This window comes from Hemiscyllium ocellatum, chromosome 10, assembly GCF_020745735.1.
Source record: "Hemiscyllium ocellatum isolate sHemOce1 chromosome 10, sHemOce1.pat.X.cur, whole genome shotgun sequence".
NCBI classification, from domain to species: Eukaryota; Metazoa; Chordata; class Chondrichthyes; order Orectolobiformes; family Hemiscylliidae; genus Hemiscyllium; species Hemiscyllium ocellatum.
Genome location: NC_083410.1, coordinates 59,733,215 through 59,752,239, shown reverse-complemented (window position 1 = coordinate 59,752,239; position 19,025 = coordinate 59,733,215).

Below are 19,025 nucleotides of genomic sequence, written 5' to 3'. Positions count from 1 at the left end.
TTCCACACTGGCCAAGGTTACCATGAGTGAACTCTCCTTATCAATCTCCTCCATTTTCTTGAGGTGTGGTGGCCCTCAGGTTAAAACCACCACCAATCACCTGTCTTTCTATTGAGAGAACAACTCTAATAGCCATAGTAGGCCAGTGGTGACTTTACCTTTTTATAGGCTCCATTGGAGTTGTGATGGTCTTTTTTTTTAACATACCTTCTGAATATTCCCAACATGTTCTATTTTTGTTTGAGATCTCTACAATCAGCAATATTCTAATTTATTTTAGAAACTGGATAGTCTGTGTCAGAGCTAGTAAGAACACTGATGTTCCTGTAATTGGTGTAGAAATTTAGCAAATCCTGTGCTTAATAACCAGAAACACTGTGTTTGCTCGGAAGTAATCTTCAGTGCAGGTATGAAAGCCATAAACAGAAGTGTTAGGAATCATTTTGAATTTGCATCCCCTTTAGCAGTGCAACAGGGGCCTGCTGGTGACTTTATACTGTGTACTGTCCCACCAGACGCTTCCTAGTTAGCATTCTTTGAGGAGATGAGTACCACATGGGCATCCGCAGTATACATTGGAAGATCTTGACTCAAATTTTTCTGAGCATCTCACAGACTAAACAACCAGTGAAACACCAGGATCCCCACGTTAAGCATCACTAGTCCTGGTGACAAATGTATACAGTCTTCTGCAACAAGTGCAAAGAAGCAAGCTGAGCCTTATATTAGGGCTCTTTAAAAAGCCATTCAACAAGTGGATGTTGAGATTTTTTTTACCTATGTTCTGTTAAGGAGAGTCAGTGAAGGCAATATGATTGAAAGGTGAAGATGTGTTTAGGAATTTATGAATACAGTCTTGGGAAAGTGAGGAATATTGAAACAGCTTATGGCAGCAATCATGGTATCTCTTGGTCAGGAACATGGATAGGGACAGATCTTCCCATTCCTTTAACAGGCACGGACAATGGCAAGAAATGTGAGAAAATGTTGCACAAATGAAAAAAAATCAGAATCTCAACATTCTGAAAATAATTCCAATATCTCCTTTAACTTTAAAAGCTGCATTCAAAATCTTGCTATTGAGAAATGACTAGCTTACTTCCATGCATTTGTATCCTTCAGGATTAATTCAACTCACCTCATTCCTCTATGACTCCCAATTCTCCTCCTCTTCCTCAAAGCATTCAATAACACTGATTCCTGGTGTGAAAGTCAGAGTGGTTATCTGGCACAGACAGCCCACTATGGGCCTCCCTGAGCTTTCAACCAGCTCTGTCTTCACCACAAGGTCACTGAATGATCCATAGACACCATGGTCATTCATTGTGCATCCAGACGGTCAACATTGTTGAATCACCAACCTTAGCACATCATCATGTCTGCTCTCGGACCAACACTCGCACCATGTCAGCCCTTCAAGACTTCAACCTCACTGTCGTCCTCTACAAAGTAAATGCCTCAGCCAGGTTGCTTAGTACTTACACCTGCATTTACACAGGATGCCCTTTAAGACTCTTTGCTTCATTTCTTTGAGCTAACCACAGGGTCCCAGTTTGCAATCAGTTATTTTCTGACTTTAGCTCGTTCAAATCACCCCCAGATCCCTGGTTCTAGACACTGGACTTATTTAGGGAATGTGAAATGAAGAAGACAGTATACAGGTGTTTCAGGGCAAAATAATCTCTGTGGTTATTAAATATAAAATATAATACAAGAAATAAAGGCAAATGTAATAAACAGTGAATTGACACAAGCAGCTATAAAGAGGACAGTAATTAAATACACTCTTAAATTAAACAAAAGCCAAACACTATTAGAAGCTAAACACCAGTTTTAATCACAAAATCTTTAATCAGGCTTTCTACCCTTGAGCCCCTGCACTGTCACCACCCTCTTCCCCTCCCTAACTAGGTTGGAAACTTTGGGGTCTCAGGAGTTTAAGCTCACCACTGGGGAAAAGTGCAATTTGAAGTAGAGCCGGCTGTTCCTACTTACTGTACCTGGTGCCTCGATGAAGACTTTGGACTGTGTAGGCCTTCAGTCTGCTTTGAGTCCACTGATGTGGTAGGATATGTCATGGATCTATCAGATGAGTACTTGATTTTCCTTACATCCTGGTGGTTTTATGGGCCAGTCCTCATTTCAGAATATGTCTGAGGCCTTGTGGTGTCGGTTGAGTTGCTAGTTTTCGAAGATTGTCGGTTCTTACATTTGTTGGTCTTGGTGGATGTTGTTGGTTCCCTTTTGTGGAACATGCCCTTGTCAGGAGATTTTCAGAATTGCTCTCATGAGGCCTCCTTCGGAGATATTTGTTCGAAATAGCTGCTGGAATTAGCTGTTGGAATTCTTCTTCTGGGAATCGGTGTTTGGAACACCTGTTGGGGAATAGCTGCAGGGGGAATAGTTCTCGGGGAGACAGCTAATTGAGATCCCTCTTCTAGAGATAGCTGGGGAGATAGCTCTCAGGTGAGATCAGGGCCTGCAATTATACTGATTGTGGGTGTCTTATCTTTGCTCCAAATCTGTGCTTGGCATTGTGTTACTGGTGGTCTCTTTGCAGTCAGTTGGCTTCTTGATAGTTAAGAGTATGTGTGAATGGATTTTGATTGAAGGTGAATGTTCGTTATCTGTATAGCTTCCATCCTATCTGTGCCGGGCAGAGATGTAATGGTTAGTTTCAGTCTAGAGTGTTAGGTTTGGTTGATTGTTCTCTTCGGAATGGAGTTGCAAACTGCATTCCAGGCTGCACAATGGTTCCAAACAGCCATTTCTGTGACTGTGTATTTTTCTCACAGCTCAGCCCAGTTGCCCCCTTTACTTTTAAAAGTTTTCAAAAAGGAGTTTCGTTCAGTATTTTAAATGATGGGGATTTTTGCTCGATCCGACATAACCCATATTGCATTTGCTTGCAGGCAAGCAGCCTCTTGTGGCCTGCATTCCCTTTTAACACAGAGGAAGAGGCAACACGCTCGCCATGGTTCATGGCACTGAACAGTCGAGACGATGGATATGTCACAGTATGGCACTTGGCTACTTCAACCTCAACCCAGCAGCATGTGCCAGCAGCTCAGACAACAAAAAAACACTGCATGGGCTCCAACCAAATAGCCATGTGTGAAAGTCAAAAAGGAACAGTCCTTAGAGGGCTGAAGGGGTTACTTCAGTCAGACACAGGGTTCTGCTGCAGAATGTCAGGGGGCTTGTCCAATTACAGTCCAGGGTTTTGGGTAGTCTACAAGTCAAGGGCAGGGGATCAAGCAAAAGGCTTTAAAAATAGATAAGACCTATGAGGCTGTAAGAGAGCTTATTCTGCTGAAAGAGTTTAAAAACTCCCTTCCAGAGATGATAAGAATTCATGTGGATGAACAGAAAGTTCAAGAAGTGAGAAATGCAGCAGAGGTGGCAGATGAATACGCATTGGTGCACAGGGCAAAGTTTAGCTTCTGGCAAGCATTTCATCCTGTGAGGGATAGAAATTGGGAGAAGGGGAGATCCTACATGATGAAACAAAGAGTGGAGTGCACTAGTAATTGTTTACCACAGGTTAAATAATAAGCCCAAGTGGGTGAAAAGCCTCAGGTGTTTTCATTGTAATGGAGTTGGACACTGAAAGCTATGGTGCCATTGGTTTGCCCCAAGGCATTGGGAAAACGTGTTTTCAATGCCAGAAAGTGGGACACGTAAAGTCACAGTGCTGGTTATTAAAGAAAGGCACTGTGGGAAAAGATGTGGTAAGCCAGTGGTATTAGTGAAAGTAGTAAAGGAAACTCCAAGAAAAGTTGACAAGCTGCAGGAGAGTGCACAATCCAGGCAGGGGCTGGGTATGGAGCTAGTGCCTGATGTCTACAAAAACTTGGCCTCTGTGGGTAAAGTTTACTCAGAAAGAACAGGGAGAGAAGGGAAAGAAATTATAATTTTGAGAGATACAGGATCTAATCAGTCTCTAATTCTGACCTGTTGCCCGAGACCGTGATAATTTGTGGGATAGATGGACAGAAGTTTAGTGTTCCCCTATGTAAGATCAGGTTGGAGTGCCAACTCAAGTCTGGGGAAGTAACAGTACGAGTGATTGAAAGAGTGTCATTTCCAGGAATACAATTTGTTCTTGGGAATGATTCAGCAGGATCCAAGGTGGGAGTGACACCCCTTTTTGTGGAGAAGCCATTGGAAGACCAAGAAACTGAGAAGTTAAAAGAAAAATACCCTGGAATTTTCCCAGACTATGTAGTAACAAGATCCAACTGCCATAAGTCACAGCACAAAGCAAAACTAAAGAGAAAGACGAAGGAGTTGAGGTTCAGTTCGTGGACAGCCTGTTTGATGCAATGGTGCAGGAAAACAATGGTGTAGAAAAAATGGTGCAAGAAGAGGGTCAGGCAGAAGGGTTTTGTCTTGAAAGGCTAATGGACTTACAACAGAAAGACAAGACAATAAAAGATAGAGTATAGAACATAGAACAATACAGAGCAGAACAGGGCCTTCGGCCCTCGATGTTGCACTGACCTGTGACCTCTTCTCAGCTCGTCCCCCTACACTATCATGTGTTTATCTAAGGATTGTTTAAACCTCCCTAATGTGGCTGAGTTGGCTACATTAGCAGGTAGGGCATTCCACGCCCTTACCACTCTCTGTGTAAAGAACTTGCCTCTGACGTCTGTCTTAAATCTATCACCCCTCAAATTGTAGTTATGCCCCCTCGTAAAAGCTGACATCATCATCCTGGGAAAAAGTCTTTCACTACCTACCCTATCTGATCATCTTGTATGTCTCTATCAAATCCCCCCTTAGCCCTCTTCTTGCCAATGAGAATAGGCCCAAGTCTCTCAGCCTTTCCTCATAAGGCCTTCCCTCCAGACCAGGCAACATCCTGGTAAATCTCCTCTGCACCTTTTCCAATGCTTCCACATCCTTCCTGACCAGAACTGTACACAATATTCCAAGTGTGGCCACATCAGCATTTTGTATAGCTGCAGCATAATATTGTGGTTCCGGAACTCAATCTCTCTACCAATGAAACCTAACACACCGTATGCCTTCTTTCCAGGACTATCCACCTGAGTGGCAACTTTCAGGGATCTATGCAAATGAACTCCAAGATCTGTCTGCACATCCACACTACCAATAATCTTTCCATTGACCCAGTACTCTGCCTTCCTGTTATTCTTTCCAAAGTGCATCACCTCACATTTAGCTGCATTGAACTCCATTTGCCACATCTCAGCCCAATTCTGCAGTTTATCCAAGTTCCCCTGCAACCTGTAACATTCTTCCAAACTGTCCACTATTCCATCAACTTTAGTGTCGTCTGTAAATTTACTAATCCATCCACCTATGCCTGGGTCTAAGTGATAGGTCCCAAAACAGATCTTTGTGGCACACCCCTAGTAACTGGACTCCAGATTGAATATTTTCCATCAACTACCACTCGCTGCCTTCTTTCAGAAAACCAGTTTATAATCCAAACTGTTAAAACACGCTCAATTCCATCTCTCTACATTTTCTCCATCAGCCTACCATGTGGAACTTCAGCTTTACTGAAGTCCATGTATACCATGTCAACTTGACGAAACCATGTTGACTATCTGAAATCAAATTGACGCTTGCTAGATGATTATAAATCTTATCTCTTATAATCCTTTCCAAAACCCTTCCTATAACAGAAATAAGGCTCACTGATCTATAATTACCTGGGTCATCTCTGCTGCCCTTCTTGAACAAGGGCACAACATTTGCAATCCTCCAGTCCTCAGGTACTAAACTTGTAGACAATGGCGACTCAAATATCAAAGTCAAAGGCTCTGCTATCTCCTCCCTAGCTTCCCAGAGAATCTTCAGATAAATCCCATCTGGCCCAGGGGACTTGTCTACTTTCACTCCTTCTAGAATTGATAACACCTCTGCGTAACTAACCTCGATCCTTTCTAGTCTAATATCTTGTACCTCATTCTTCTCCTCTACAATATTCTCCTTTTCCTGAATGAACACTGATGAGAAATGTTCATTTAACACCTCTCCAATCTCTACAGGGTCCACACTCAATTTTTCACTTATGTCTGACTATGCATCAATATATATTTATATATATAGATGCATAATCAGAAAAGGAGTCAGAATGTATTCCTGAGAGTTATTATCTGAAAGGTAGAATCCTAAGACAAAAATGGAGACCAGATAGGTTAGTGCAGAGCAGAAATGGGCAGAAGTGCACCAGATTGTGTTGCCAGTAGCATATAGACAGGAAGTGTTACAGGTAGCACATAAACTACCACTGGGAGGTCACCTAAATGTGAGGAGGGCTCAGGCTAAGGTAAAAAGGCATTTCTATTGGCCTGGAATGCACAAGGATGTGTTTTACTTTTGCCATACATGTCATACATGCCAAATGATAGGTAAACCTCAGGCAGTAATAAAACTAGCACCTTTGTGGCCAATTCCCACATTCAAAGAACCTTTCATGCGGGTTATGATTGACTTTGGTCCCCTGTGTAGATCCCTTTCCTAAAATTAAAGTGGGAGCCAGTACTTGCTAATCATAATGGATGTGTCGACCAGATTTCCGGAGGCAATTCCATAACAGAGTATTTAAGGCAAAAAGGGTTGCAGGGGAGTTAGGAGCTTTCTTCACGCGATATGGGCTACCCAGAGAGATTCACTCAGGCCAAGGGTCTAATTTCACTGCTAGGCTGTTTAAGGCAGTCATGGATAGCTTAGACAGACAGCACTTTAAATCAAGTGTGTATCATTCTGAATGCCAGGGAGCTTTGGAAAGGTGGCATCAGATCCTGAAGATCATGTTGACAGCGTACTGTCAGGATTGCCAGAATGATTGGAATAAAGGTACCCCATTTGTATTGTTTGCCATTAGAGATGCCTCAAATGAATCTACTCCATTTACTCCCTTTGAATTAATATTCAGACATGAGATGAGATGGCCTTTGAAATTAATAAAAGAGAAATTGACAGGACCAAGGTCGGAGATCTCACACTTGGCTTATGTATCAGAGGTGAGGGAGAGACTAAATCTAGTAGTTGAGTTATCTAAACAGCACCTGAAGAGGGTACAGCATAGAATGAAACAGGTGGCAGATAAAACACTGAAAATCAGATGTTTTCCCAAGGGGATGATGTATTAGTATTGTATCGAGTGGTCGGAGATCCCTTCAAAGCTAGGTTTAGTGGTCTCTATCAAATTGAGAAAAAGTGAAGTTAGGTAAACTATCTGGTAAAGATGCTGGATAGGAAAAATACTGTACCAGGTATGTCATGTGAATATTTTGAAACCTTATTATAATAGAGAGAGAGAACTGGAGAAACAGGTGTTAGTTACTGCCCTGCAGAATGAGGAATCGAATCCAGATGTCATGGAGATTGATGTACTTCAAAATGTGTTAAATAATGTGGAAGTCAATGAGGAGGTGGGACAGTTAGTGAAGTATCTGTCTCATGAGCAAAGAACCCAGTTGAAAGGTTTGTTGCAGCAGTATGACGACATCCGCAGGAATAAGCTGGGGAGGACTAATGCTATTGTGTATGAGGTAGGAATAAGTCATGCTGTTCCGACAAATCAACACCCCTACAGGCTTAACCCTTTCAAAGCCACACAGGTCCAGAAGGAAGTGGACGCAATGCTCAACAAAGATACCATCGAATCAAGTCAGAGCGAGTAGAGTTCACCGATCGTGTTTGTTTCCAAGCCTGACGGGACTCAACAATATTGCGTGGACTATCGGAAGGTCAACACCGTAACATACCCAATATTAAGATTGGAGGATTGTATAGAGAAGGTTGGACAAGCCAGTTACTTCACAAAGATGGACTTACTGTGTGATTATTGGCAGATATCTATCAGAGAAAGCAAAAGAAATTTCTGCATTTGTAACCCCAAATGGGATATATCAATTCAAAGTGATGCCTTTTGGAATGAAGAATGCACCAACCACATTCCAAATACTCACAAACAGAGTTGTGGCTGGGTTGACAAACAGTGCAGTCTATCTGGACGATGGAATGATCTTTAGTGAGTCATGGAAAGATGACATGGTACAGTTAGCAGAGCTGTTTGAATGATTAATAGAAGCAAAACTGGTAATAAACTTAAAGAAAACAGAAATTGCGAAGGTAGAGGTAAGGTTCTTGGGACATAACGTCGATCATGGAAGGTTAACCCGAAGGAACGCCAAGACCAAGGCCATCGAGGAATTTCTATGACCAGCCTTAAAGAAAGAGATGCTTCAATTTTTGAGACTAAGCGGAATCTACTATAAGTTTTTTCCATACTTCAGCAGTGTAGTGGCACCTCTAACAGATTTACTGAAGATGAGTGCAAAATTTCAGAGAACAGAACAATGCCAGGAGTATTAACCATTGCACCAGGTTTAGTTACACCAAAGTTTTTGAAACCCTTCATAGTTGCAATCATTACTAGCGACATAGGAGTTGGAGTTGTACTGTTGCAGGAAGATGATGATGGAATTGAATGGCCTATTGGCTACTTTTCAAAGAAACTCAACATCCTCCAGAGAAAATACTCTACCATCAAAAAGGAATTATTGAGTTTGGTACTGGCCTTACAACATTTTAATGTTTATGTGATGAACAATGACTCACAGACAGTTGTGTACATGGATCACAATCCCCTTATATTTTTTGAACAATTTAAGACAAGAATAGGAGACTATTTTGATGGAGTCTTATGTAACAGACTTTTAGTTTACAAATTGTACATGTTGTGAGTCATAAAAATGTGATAGCAGATGCGTTATCATGGATTTAACAGATAAAGTATAGATAAGATTGAACAGATACCAATGTTATATCTCTGTGTGCAGAAATTAATATGAACTTAGATTAATGCTCTATGCATTACAATGTAATGGGGTTCAGACTTGAAAAAGAAGAAGCCATCTTTTCATTATGATGGTTCATTATTTTCTTAAGGGGGGGTGATGTGTTATGAATTTGAAGGCATGTACTGTAACTTTAAGAGTGAGTAAATGCTGTTTTGTACTGAGAGTTTACAAGCACATATCATATGACTAACTAGCAATCTCAGAGTGTACTGGAAAATTGAAAGTATGTAACATTTGGCTGTGAAACAGATACCTTAGTTGGTTGCTATTTTCACAACAATTCAAATTTAGCCAATCAGTTTTAATTATGTCCCAGGATACTAAAACCCAATTGATTTTGAATTTATCGTTTTTGCCAACCTCAAATGAATGAGACAATCCAATGTTTGGGGTATAACGCAGCAGGCATTTTGAAAGTTAGACAGAGAGTAATTGCCATCGAGAGAGACTGCCATTCAAAACATTCTCTATCAAAGGTACCTTTTTCAAATGAAATGTCTTTGCAATAAAAGACAGAAGATGATTCAGGGAGATCTTCAACAGAAAAAATGAGGACACTAGAGAGAACAGCTGCTTGTAATTCTGAAGTTAAGCTGATGTAATTTTAATTGTTTTTTATTGGAACAGTATACAGAGGAACCTTGATTATCCAAATATCAATTATCTGAATATTGGATTATCCGAAGGAGATATCAAGGTCCTGATAAAAACATTACATCAAAGACGTGTTTCAACCCGGAACACATTTTTTTGTTTACAGGTACAATAATTAAAAGCAAACTCGGCTCACTGAAATGCTGCTGAGAACAGTCATGGCAGGTGGGAGAGTCAGGGGTGTGGCAGACGGGGTTGGGGGCAGGTGGGGTGGGCAGTTGAGCAGGGTTGGAGGGGCGGGTGGGGGGGCAGTTTGGGGGCAGACGGATTTGGGAGAGGGTGGAGGTGGGAGCCGGCGGAGGGTGCAAATGTGTTGCAAAGGTGGTGCTGAGACCTCTGGACCAACTAACCCAACCACCCTGTGGCTCAACACTTCAACTCCCCCTCCCACTCCACCAAGGACATGCAGGTCCTCGGACTTCTCCATTGCCAGACCATAGCAATACGACGGCTGGAGGAAGAGCGCCTCATCTTCCGCCTAGGAACCCTCCAACCACAAGGGATGAACTCAGATTTCTCCAGTTTACTCATTTCTCCCCTGCCCACCATGTCTCAGTCCCAACCCTTGAACTCAGCACCACTTTCCTAACCTGCAATCTTCTTCCTGACCTCTCCGCCCCCACCCCCACTCCGGCCTATCACCCTCACCTTAACTTCCTTCCACCTATCGCATTTCCAACGCCCCTCCCCCAAGTCCCTCCTCCCTACCTTTTATCTTAGCCTGCTTGGCACACTCTCCTCATTCCTGAAGAAGTGCTCATGCCCGAAACATGGATTCTCCTGCTCCTTGGATGCTGCCTGACCTGCTGCACTTTTCCAGCAGCACATTTTCAGCAAAGCATAACAAACACCTTCTTCACTCTTCTATCTACTTGTGTCTCCACTTTCATGGAGCTATGAACCTACACTCCAAGGTCTCTTTGTTCAGCAACTCTCCCTAGGACCTTACCATTAAGTGTATAAGTCCTGCTAAGATTTGCTTTCCCAAAATGCAGCACCTTGCAGTTAGCAAAATTAAACTCCTCAGCCCATTGGCCAATCTGATCAAGATCCCATTGTAATCTGAGGTAACCTTCTTTACTGTCCACTACGCCTCCAATTTTGATGTCATCTGCAAACCAACTAACTGTACCACTTATGCTCACATCCAAATCATTTTTATAAATAAAGAAAAGCAGTGGACCCAGCACCGATCCTTGTGGCATTCCACTGGTCACAGGCCTCCAGTCTGAAAAGCAACCCTCCACCACTACTCTCTGTCTTCTACCTTTAAGCCAGTTCTATATCCAAATGGCTAGTTCTCCCTGTATTGGATGAGATCTAACCTTGCTAACCAGTCTCCCATGGAGAACCTTGTCAAACACCTTACTGAAGTCCATATAGATCACATTGAGTATTCTGCCCTCATCGACCCTCTTTGTTACATCTTCAAAAAAACTCAGTCAAGTTTGTGAGACATGATTTCCCGCACACAAAGCCATATTGCCTACCCCAAATCAGACCTTGCCTTTCTAAATACATGTACATCCTGTCTCCCAGGATTCCCTCCAACAACTTGCCCACCAGGGTCAGGCTCACAGGACTATAGTTCCCTGGTTTGTCCTTACCACCTTTCTTCAATATTGGCACCATGTTAGCCACCCTCCAGTCTCCTGGCACCTCACCTGTGCCTATTGATGATACAAATATCTCAGCAAGAGGCCCAGAAATCACTTCCCTCGTTTCTCACAGAGCTCTAGGTACACCTGATCAGGTCCTGGGGACTTATCCACCTTTACCCATTTCAAGACATCCAGCACTTCCTCCTCTGTAATAGGAACATTTTTAAAGAAGTCACCATTTATTTCCTGAAATTCTATATATTCCATGTCCTTTTTCACAGTAAACACTGATGCAAAATACTCAGTTAGTATCTCCCCATATCCTGCAGCTCCACACAAAGGTCACCTTGCTGATCTTTCTCTCCTTAGTTACCTTTTTATCCTTAATGTATTTATCAAAACCCTTTGGGATTCCCCTTAACTCTATTTGCCAAAACTATCTCATGTCCCCTTTTTACCCTCCTGATTTACCTCTTACGTATACTTCTACTGCCTTTATACTCTTCTAAGGATTCACTTGATCTATCCTGTCATATGCTTCCTTCTTTTTCTTAACCAAAACCACAATTTCTTTAGTCATCCAGCATTCCCTACACCTACCAGCCTGTCCTTTTACCCTCACAGGAATATCCTGTCACTGGACTCTCATTATCTCATTTCTGAAGTGTTCCCATTTTTCAGCCATCCCTTTACCTGCAAACATCTGCCCCCCAATCAGGTTTTGAAAGTCCTTGCCTAATATCATCAAAATTAGTCTTTCTCCAATTTAGAACTTCTACTTTTAGATCCTTTTCCATCACTATTTAAAAGCTAGTAGAATTATGGTCACTAGCACCAAGTGCTCCCCCACTGACACCTCAGTCACCTGCCCTGCCTTATTTCCCAAACGTAGGTCGGGTTTTGTACCTTCTCTAGTAGGTCCATCCACATACTGAATCAGAAAATGTTCTTGTACATGCTTAACAAATTCCTCTCCATCTAAACGCCAAACACTATGGCAGTGCTGAAAATGTGTTGCTGGAAAAGTGCAGCAGGTCAGCCAGCATCCAAGGAGCAGGAGAATCGACATTTCGGGCATGCGCTCTTCTTCAGGAATGAGGAGAGTGTGCCAAGCAGGCTAAGATAAAAGATAGGGAGGAGGGACTTAAGGGAGGGGCGTTTGAAATGTGATAGGTGGAAGGAGGTGAAGGTGAGGGTGATAGGCCGGAGTGGGGGTGGGGGCGGAGAGGTCAGGAAGAAGATTGCAGGTTAGGAAGGTGGTGCTGAGTTCGAGGGTTGGGGCTGAGACAAGGTGGGGGGAGGGGAATTGAGGAAACTGGAGAAATCTGAGTTCATCCCTTGTGGTTGGAGGATTCCTAGGCGGAAGATGAGGCGCTCTTCCTCCAGCCATCGTGTTGCTATGGTCTGGCGATGGAGGAGTCCGAGGACCTGCATGTCCTTGGTGGAGTGGGAGGGGGAGTTGAAGTGTTGAGCCACAGGGTGGTTGGGTTAGTTGGTCTGGGTGTCCCAGAGGTGTTCTCTGAAACATTCCGCAAGTAGGCAGCCTGTCTCCCCAATATAGAGGAGTCCACATCGGGTGCAGCAGATGCGGTAAATGATGTGTGTGGAGGTGCAGGTGAATTTGTGGCAGATATGGAAGCAACCCTTCGGGCCTTGGAGGGAAGTAAGGGGAGAGGTGTGGGCGCAAGTTTTGCATTTCTTGTGGTTGCAGGGGAAGGTGCCGGGAGTGGAGGTTGGGTTGGTGGGGGGTGTGGAATATTCCTAATTCCTTCGTCTCTGCTGCATCTGCTCCCAGGAGGACCAGTTCCAATACCAAACAACCCAAATGGCCTCCTTCTTCAAAGACCGCAATTTCCCCCCAGATGTGATCGACGATGCTCTCCGCCGCATCTCCTCCACTTCCTGCTCCTCCGCCCTTGAGCCCCACCCCTCCAATCACCACCAGGATAGAACCCCACTAGTCCTCACCTACCACCCCACCAACCTCCATATACATCAGATCATCTGTCGTCATTTCCGCCACCTCCAAACGGACACTACAACTAGGGATATATTTTCCTCCCCTCCCCTATCAGCGTTCTGAAAGACCACTCCCTCCTTGACTCCCTTGTCAGGTCCACACCCCCCACCAACCCAACCTCCACTCCCGGCACCTTCCCCTGCAACCACAAGAAATGCAAAACTTGCGCCCACACCTCCTCCCTTACTTCCCTCCAAGGCCCCAAGGGATCCTTCCATATCCACCACAAATTCACCTGCACCTCCACACACATCATTTACTGCATCCGCTGCACCCGATATGGCCTCCTCTATATTGGGGAGACAGGCCGTCTACTTGCGGACCGTTTCAGAGAACACCTCTGGGACACCCAGACCAACCCCAACCCAAAAACCCCATGGCTCAACACTTCAACTCCCCCTCCCACTCCACCAAGGACATGCAGGTCCTTGGACTCCTCCATCGCGAGACCATAGCAACACGACGGCTGGAGGAAGAGCGCCTCATCTTCTGCCTTGGAACCCTCCAACCACAAGGGATGAACTCAGATTTCTCCAGTTTCCTCATTTCCCCTCCCCCCAATTTGTCTCAGCCCCAACCCTCGAACTCAGCATCACCTTCCTAACCTGCAATCTTCTTCCTGACCTCTCTGCCCCCCACCCCCACTCCGGCCTATCACCCTCACCTTGACCTCCTTCCACCTATCACATTTCCAACGCCCCTCCCCCAAGTCCCTCCTCCCTACCTTTTATCTTAGCCTGCTTGGCACACTCTCCTCATTCCTGAAGAAGGGCTCATGCCCGAAACGTCGATTCTCCTGCTCCTTGGATGCTGCCTGACCTGCTGCGCCTTTCCAGCAACACATTTTCAGCTCTGATCTCCTGCATCTGCAGTCCTCACTTTCTCCTAACACTATGGCAGTCCCAGTCTATGCTTAGAAAGTTAAAATCCCCTACCATAACCACCCTATTATTCTTACAGACAACTGAGATATCCTTACAAGTTTGTTTCTCAATTTCCTGCTAATTAATAGGGGGTCGATAATACAATCCCACTAAGGCAATCATACCTTTCTTATTTCTCAGTTCCACCCAAATAACTTCTCTGGACGTATTTCTGGGAATATCCTCCCTCAGTACAGCTGTAATGCTAACCCGAGTCAAAAACGCCATTCCTCATCCTCTCTTGCCTCCTTTTCTGTCCTTCCTGTAGCATTTGTATCCTGGAACATTAAACTGCCAATCCAGGGGTAAAAACAATGACTGCAGATGCTGGAAATCAGATTCTGGATCAGTGGTGCTGGAAGAGCACAGCAGTTCAGGCAGCATCCAACGAGCAGCGAAATCAATGTTTCGGGCAAAAGCCCTTCATTGAAACGTCTATTTCGCTGCTTGTTGGATGCTGCCTGAACTGCTGTGCTCTTCCAGCACCACTGATCCAGAAACTGCCAATTCAGTCCATTCTGAGCCATGTTTCTGTAATTGCTATGATATCCCAGTCCCATGTTCATCTGCCTTCCCCGTTAGGCCCCTTGCATTGAAATAAATACAGTTTAATTTATCAAGCCTACCTGGTTCTCTTCTTTGTCCCTGCCTGCCCTGACTGTCTGATTCACTTCTTTTCTCAATTGTACCAGTATCAGATTGATATCTTTCCTTCCTATCTCCCTGGGTCCCACACCCCACCTTACCAGTTTAACTCTCCCGAGCAGTTCTAGTAAATTTCCCTGCCAGTGGATTAGTACCCTTTCAATTCAGGTGCAACCCTCCTTCTTGTACCTTCCCTTCAGAATCTCATCCTTTTCCCTTCCTATATCGTTGGTTCCAATGTGTATCATGACCTCCTGCTGGGCCCTCTCCCCCTTGATAACATTCTGCACCCTCTCCAATAATCCTTGATTCTGGCACCAGGGACGTAACACACCATTCTGACTTTTCACTGATGGCCACAGAAACGTCTGTCTGTGCCTCGGACTAGAGAGTCCCCTAACACAATCGATCTTTTGGAATCTGACATACCTTCATTGCATTAGAGCCAGTGACAATACCAGAAACTTGGCTGTTCATGCTACATTCTCCTGAGAATCCATCACCTCCTACATTTTCCAAAACAGCATACTTGTTTGAAATGGGGATAACCACAGAAGACCTCTGCACTACCTACCTACCTCTCTTACCTTTCCTGGAGTTAACCCATCTATGTGACTGTATCTGTGACTTTTTTCCCTTCTAACAACTGCCTTCCATCACACCCCTTGCTCTTGTAAATTCCTCATTGCCTCTAACTATCGCTCCAACCGATCCATTCAATCTGATAGGATTCGCAATCAATGGCATTTATTGCAGATATAATCCTCAGTAACACGTAAGCTCTCCCTAATCTCCCACATCCAGCAAGAGGAGCAAATCACTCTACTCAGGACCATTTTTGCTTCTTCCAATCTGCAGACCCAGAAAATAGCACCATCTTATTCCTTTACAAAATACTGCTCCAGGCTAACTTAATACTTATGCTTATATTTTTAAGTTTGATAACGAGACATATATCAACAAAACATATATTCAAGAGAGCACAATCTACTCACTACTGCAGACTTACTCTAAGGCCACACTTAAAAATATTTACTTGTCTGTTTCTGTGCTGTGACCTCTCACAAACAGGTTCCTCCAAGATCAGTTGTGAATTTCACTGTTTGTTAATTTTCCCAGACACACTCCAATGACCAGTAATATATGAATTCAATAGCAAAGGCAGTAACTGTGCAGGTTCACCAGTGTGTCAGTTAGCAGTGTGGGTTTCTCTCTCTCTCTCTCTGTCTCTCTCCTGCACTGACCTGACAATGTGCTGTCTTTGTCTGTTCTCTCCCTTTTAAAAGTGCCATTGTTTTGACTATTTTCTCCTCCAAAGTTCCCAAAGCAATGCAACTGCATATAATTGCTGTTCCTGGAATTGGAAGAAATCATCTCCAACACCTAGAATACCTCAAAAAAGGAGCAGCCTGTTATAGCCTGAAATGTTTCCTGTCCTCCATCTTGGATTAGCTTTGGCAAATTCAATTTTGGCCAGGGCTTATCACGAAGCCTACTTCCCAAATTCAATTGAACAAGCCTGATACATGATGCAAATGTTCCTTCCACATGTGACTAAAAATCACCAAGTCATTGAAATATATGACACAGTTGGGTAATACAGCAATGGCCTTATTGGTTAGTCTCTGAAATGCGGCTGGCACATTTTTCATGCCAAGTGGCATGACTTAAAACTGATATAGCTGAAAATGTTTTGCTGGTCAAAGCACAGCAGGCCAGGCAGCATCTCAGGAATAGAGAATTCTACGTTTCGAGCATAAGCCCTTCATCAGGAATGGGAGGAAGAGAGCTTCTTCAAGGAAGGCATCCTTGTAAGAGGATTCGCAGTAGGTTAAAATCTTCGAGTAAAAAATGAGGTCTGCAGATGCTGGAGATCACAGCTGAAAATGTTTTGCTGGTCAAAGCACAGCAAAACATTTTCAGCTGTGATCTCCAGCATCTGCAGACCTCATTTTTTACTCGAAGATTAAAACTGATATAATCCATTTGGCATTACAAAAGCCAAAATTGCCTTTGCTCTTTCTGACAAAGGTACTTGCCAGTATCCTCTGAGCATGTCCAAATTAAAAATATAAGTTATTTGTCCCACCTTCTCAACACAGTCTTCCAAATGCCGAATTGGATATGGGTCAGTCTTTGTAACTGCATTGACTTTGGGAGAGTCCACACAATAGTAACTGTTGGATACTCTCTGGTTTTGGCACTATTAGTACGGGTGAGCTCCTGTCACTGTAACTCACTTTGATTATGTCAACTTGGAGCATGCGTTCAATGTTCTTTTGAACCTGTGCCAACTTTAAAGGGTTATGCCTATAAAGATGTTGTGTTCAGAACAGCATTTCCGATATTTACATCATACATAATTAGATTAGTACTTCCCAGCTTATTTCCTCTTATCTCCCCATGTGATAGTAATAACTCTGTCAGGTCATTTCAATTTTCCTCCGGAAGGTAACTCAATAATTTATCTCAATTTTTGACAACTTCCTCATTGTCCATTTAATTTGAGGAATGTACAATTCAGAATCCCCAGAACTTGGTTCTTTCCTCTGTGTTGTAATCATTAACATCTTCTCCTCCTGCTTTCCTTCCCTACCAAAATCCATTTTGAGTATATTCACATGACTCTGCGAGATGTCTTTCTGTCTGGAGTTCACTTCACTCAATTTCCTTTCTATTTGATAAGGTACACTAAAACTTGCTTTTTAAGGTTAGCCTGTCACTGGAAGTAACACTAATACCTTATCCCCAATAGCAAAATTGCGAATTGTTGATTCCTTGTCTGCTTCCTGTTTCACTCTATTCTGCGATACTTTTACATGCTGTCTAGCCAACTCCCCAGGTCTATTTAATCATTCCTAAAATTTGACACATAGTCCAAATATGTGGTCTCTGAATTCTGACTTACTAATTTCTCCTTAATCAGTTTTAACGGTCCTCTCACTTCATGCCCAAAAACTAATTTAAATGGACTGAATTTGGTCAATTTATTTGGTACATCTCTGATTTCAAAAAGCGCAAATGGAATTCCCTTATCCCAATCATCTGGATAGTCTTGACTATCAGCCCTTAACATGGTCTTTAATGTCTGATGCCACCTTTGTAGCAGTCCCTGTGACTCTGGATGGTACACAGCAGATTTAAATTATTTTACTTATAAACTGTCCATAACTCACTTGAATGATTTTAATGTGAAGGTTGACCCTTGATACGATTGTATCTCTGATGGTATCTGTATCTAGTGAAACATTTGAGTAATTCCTCTGCAATACTTTTAGCTGTGATACTGTGTAACGGAATGGCCTCTGGAAATCTAGTTGACACATCCATTATTGTGTACAAATACCGACAAACACGTTTTGTTTGAGGTGGAGGACCTATGCAATCAAATAAGACTCTTGTAAAAGGTTCTTCAAAGGCAAGAATAGGTACTAAAGGTGCAGGCTTTATTACTGCCTGTGGTTTTCCAATTATCTTACATATATGATACATTTGGCAACATTCAACTACATCCTTGTGCAGCCCAGGGCAGGAAAAATGTTTTTGTATTTTAGCTTGGGTTTTTCTCATTTCTAAATGACCCCCAAGTGGTAGCTCATGCGCCACTTGCAGCACCTCCTTTCTACACGCCACTGGCAATGCAATTTGTTGACCTTCTGATCGTCTTTCATCTGCCTGAAAATGTGATGGTCTCCATTTCCTCACAAAGACATTATTTTTAAGATAATAACATTCAGGGATACATTCAGCTTCCTTTTCTGTGTATACCTTTAGATACAATTGCTTTAAGTGTCCATCTTTCTGCTGTAACTCAGTTAATTTAACTCAGCTAAAGATGTCTGCTTTGTTATCTATCTCCTCCTGGTTTGTGCCAACCATCTGATCAAACAGGGTCTCTGCTAATTCCACTTCAACTTTCTTATCTGTACTCTTTAACCTCTCCTGTTTCAGCTGGTGACTTCATGACCTCATTCCCAGTCTGGAAGAATCCCAGGATATGTGCCCTGCAGTAGTTCAGCTACCTGAGGTTCCACTGGCTTTTCAACCACAATAGGCAGCACTCCTACCTGTGAACCTGCTATATCATTAGCAAGGACAAGCTGTACTCCTGGAGCTGAGAGTTTGTCTAGTAGTCCTACCATGATGTCTCCACTCTTCACTGGACACTCTAACATAATTGAGCACTTCTTATCTCACTGTGAATTCCCGGTACTTGTACCTTTTCTGGCAATAGTCCTTGAGGAATACATATCTCATCATCTTTCAGCATCACAGACTGAGAGGATCCTGTGTCTCTTAATTTTATAACCTCTTTACTTGTTGCTCCTATGTG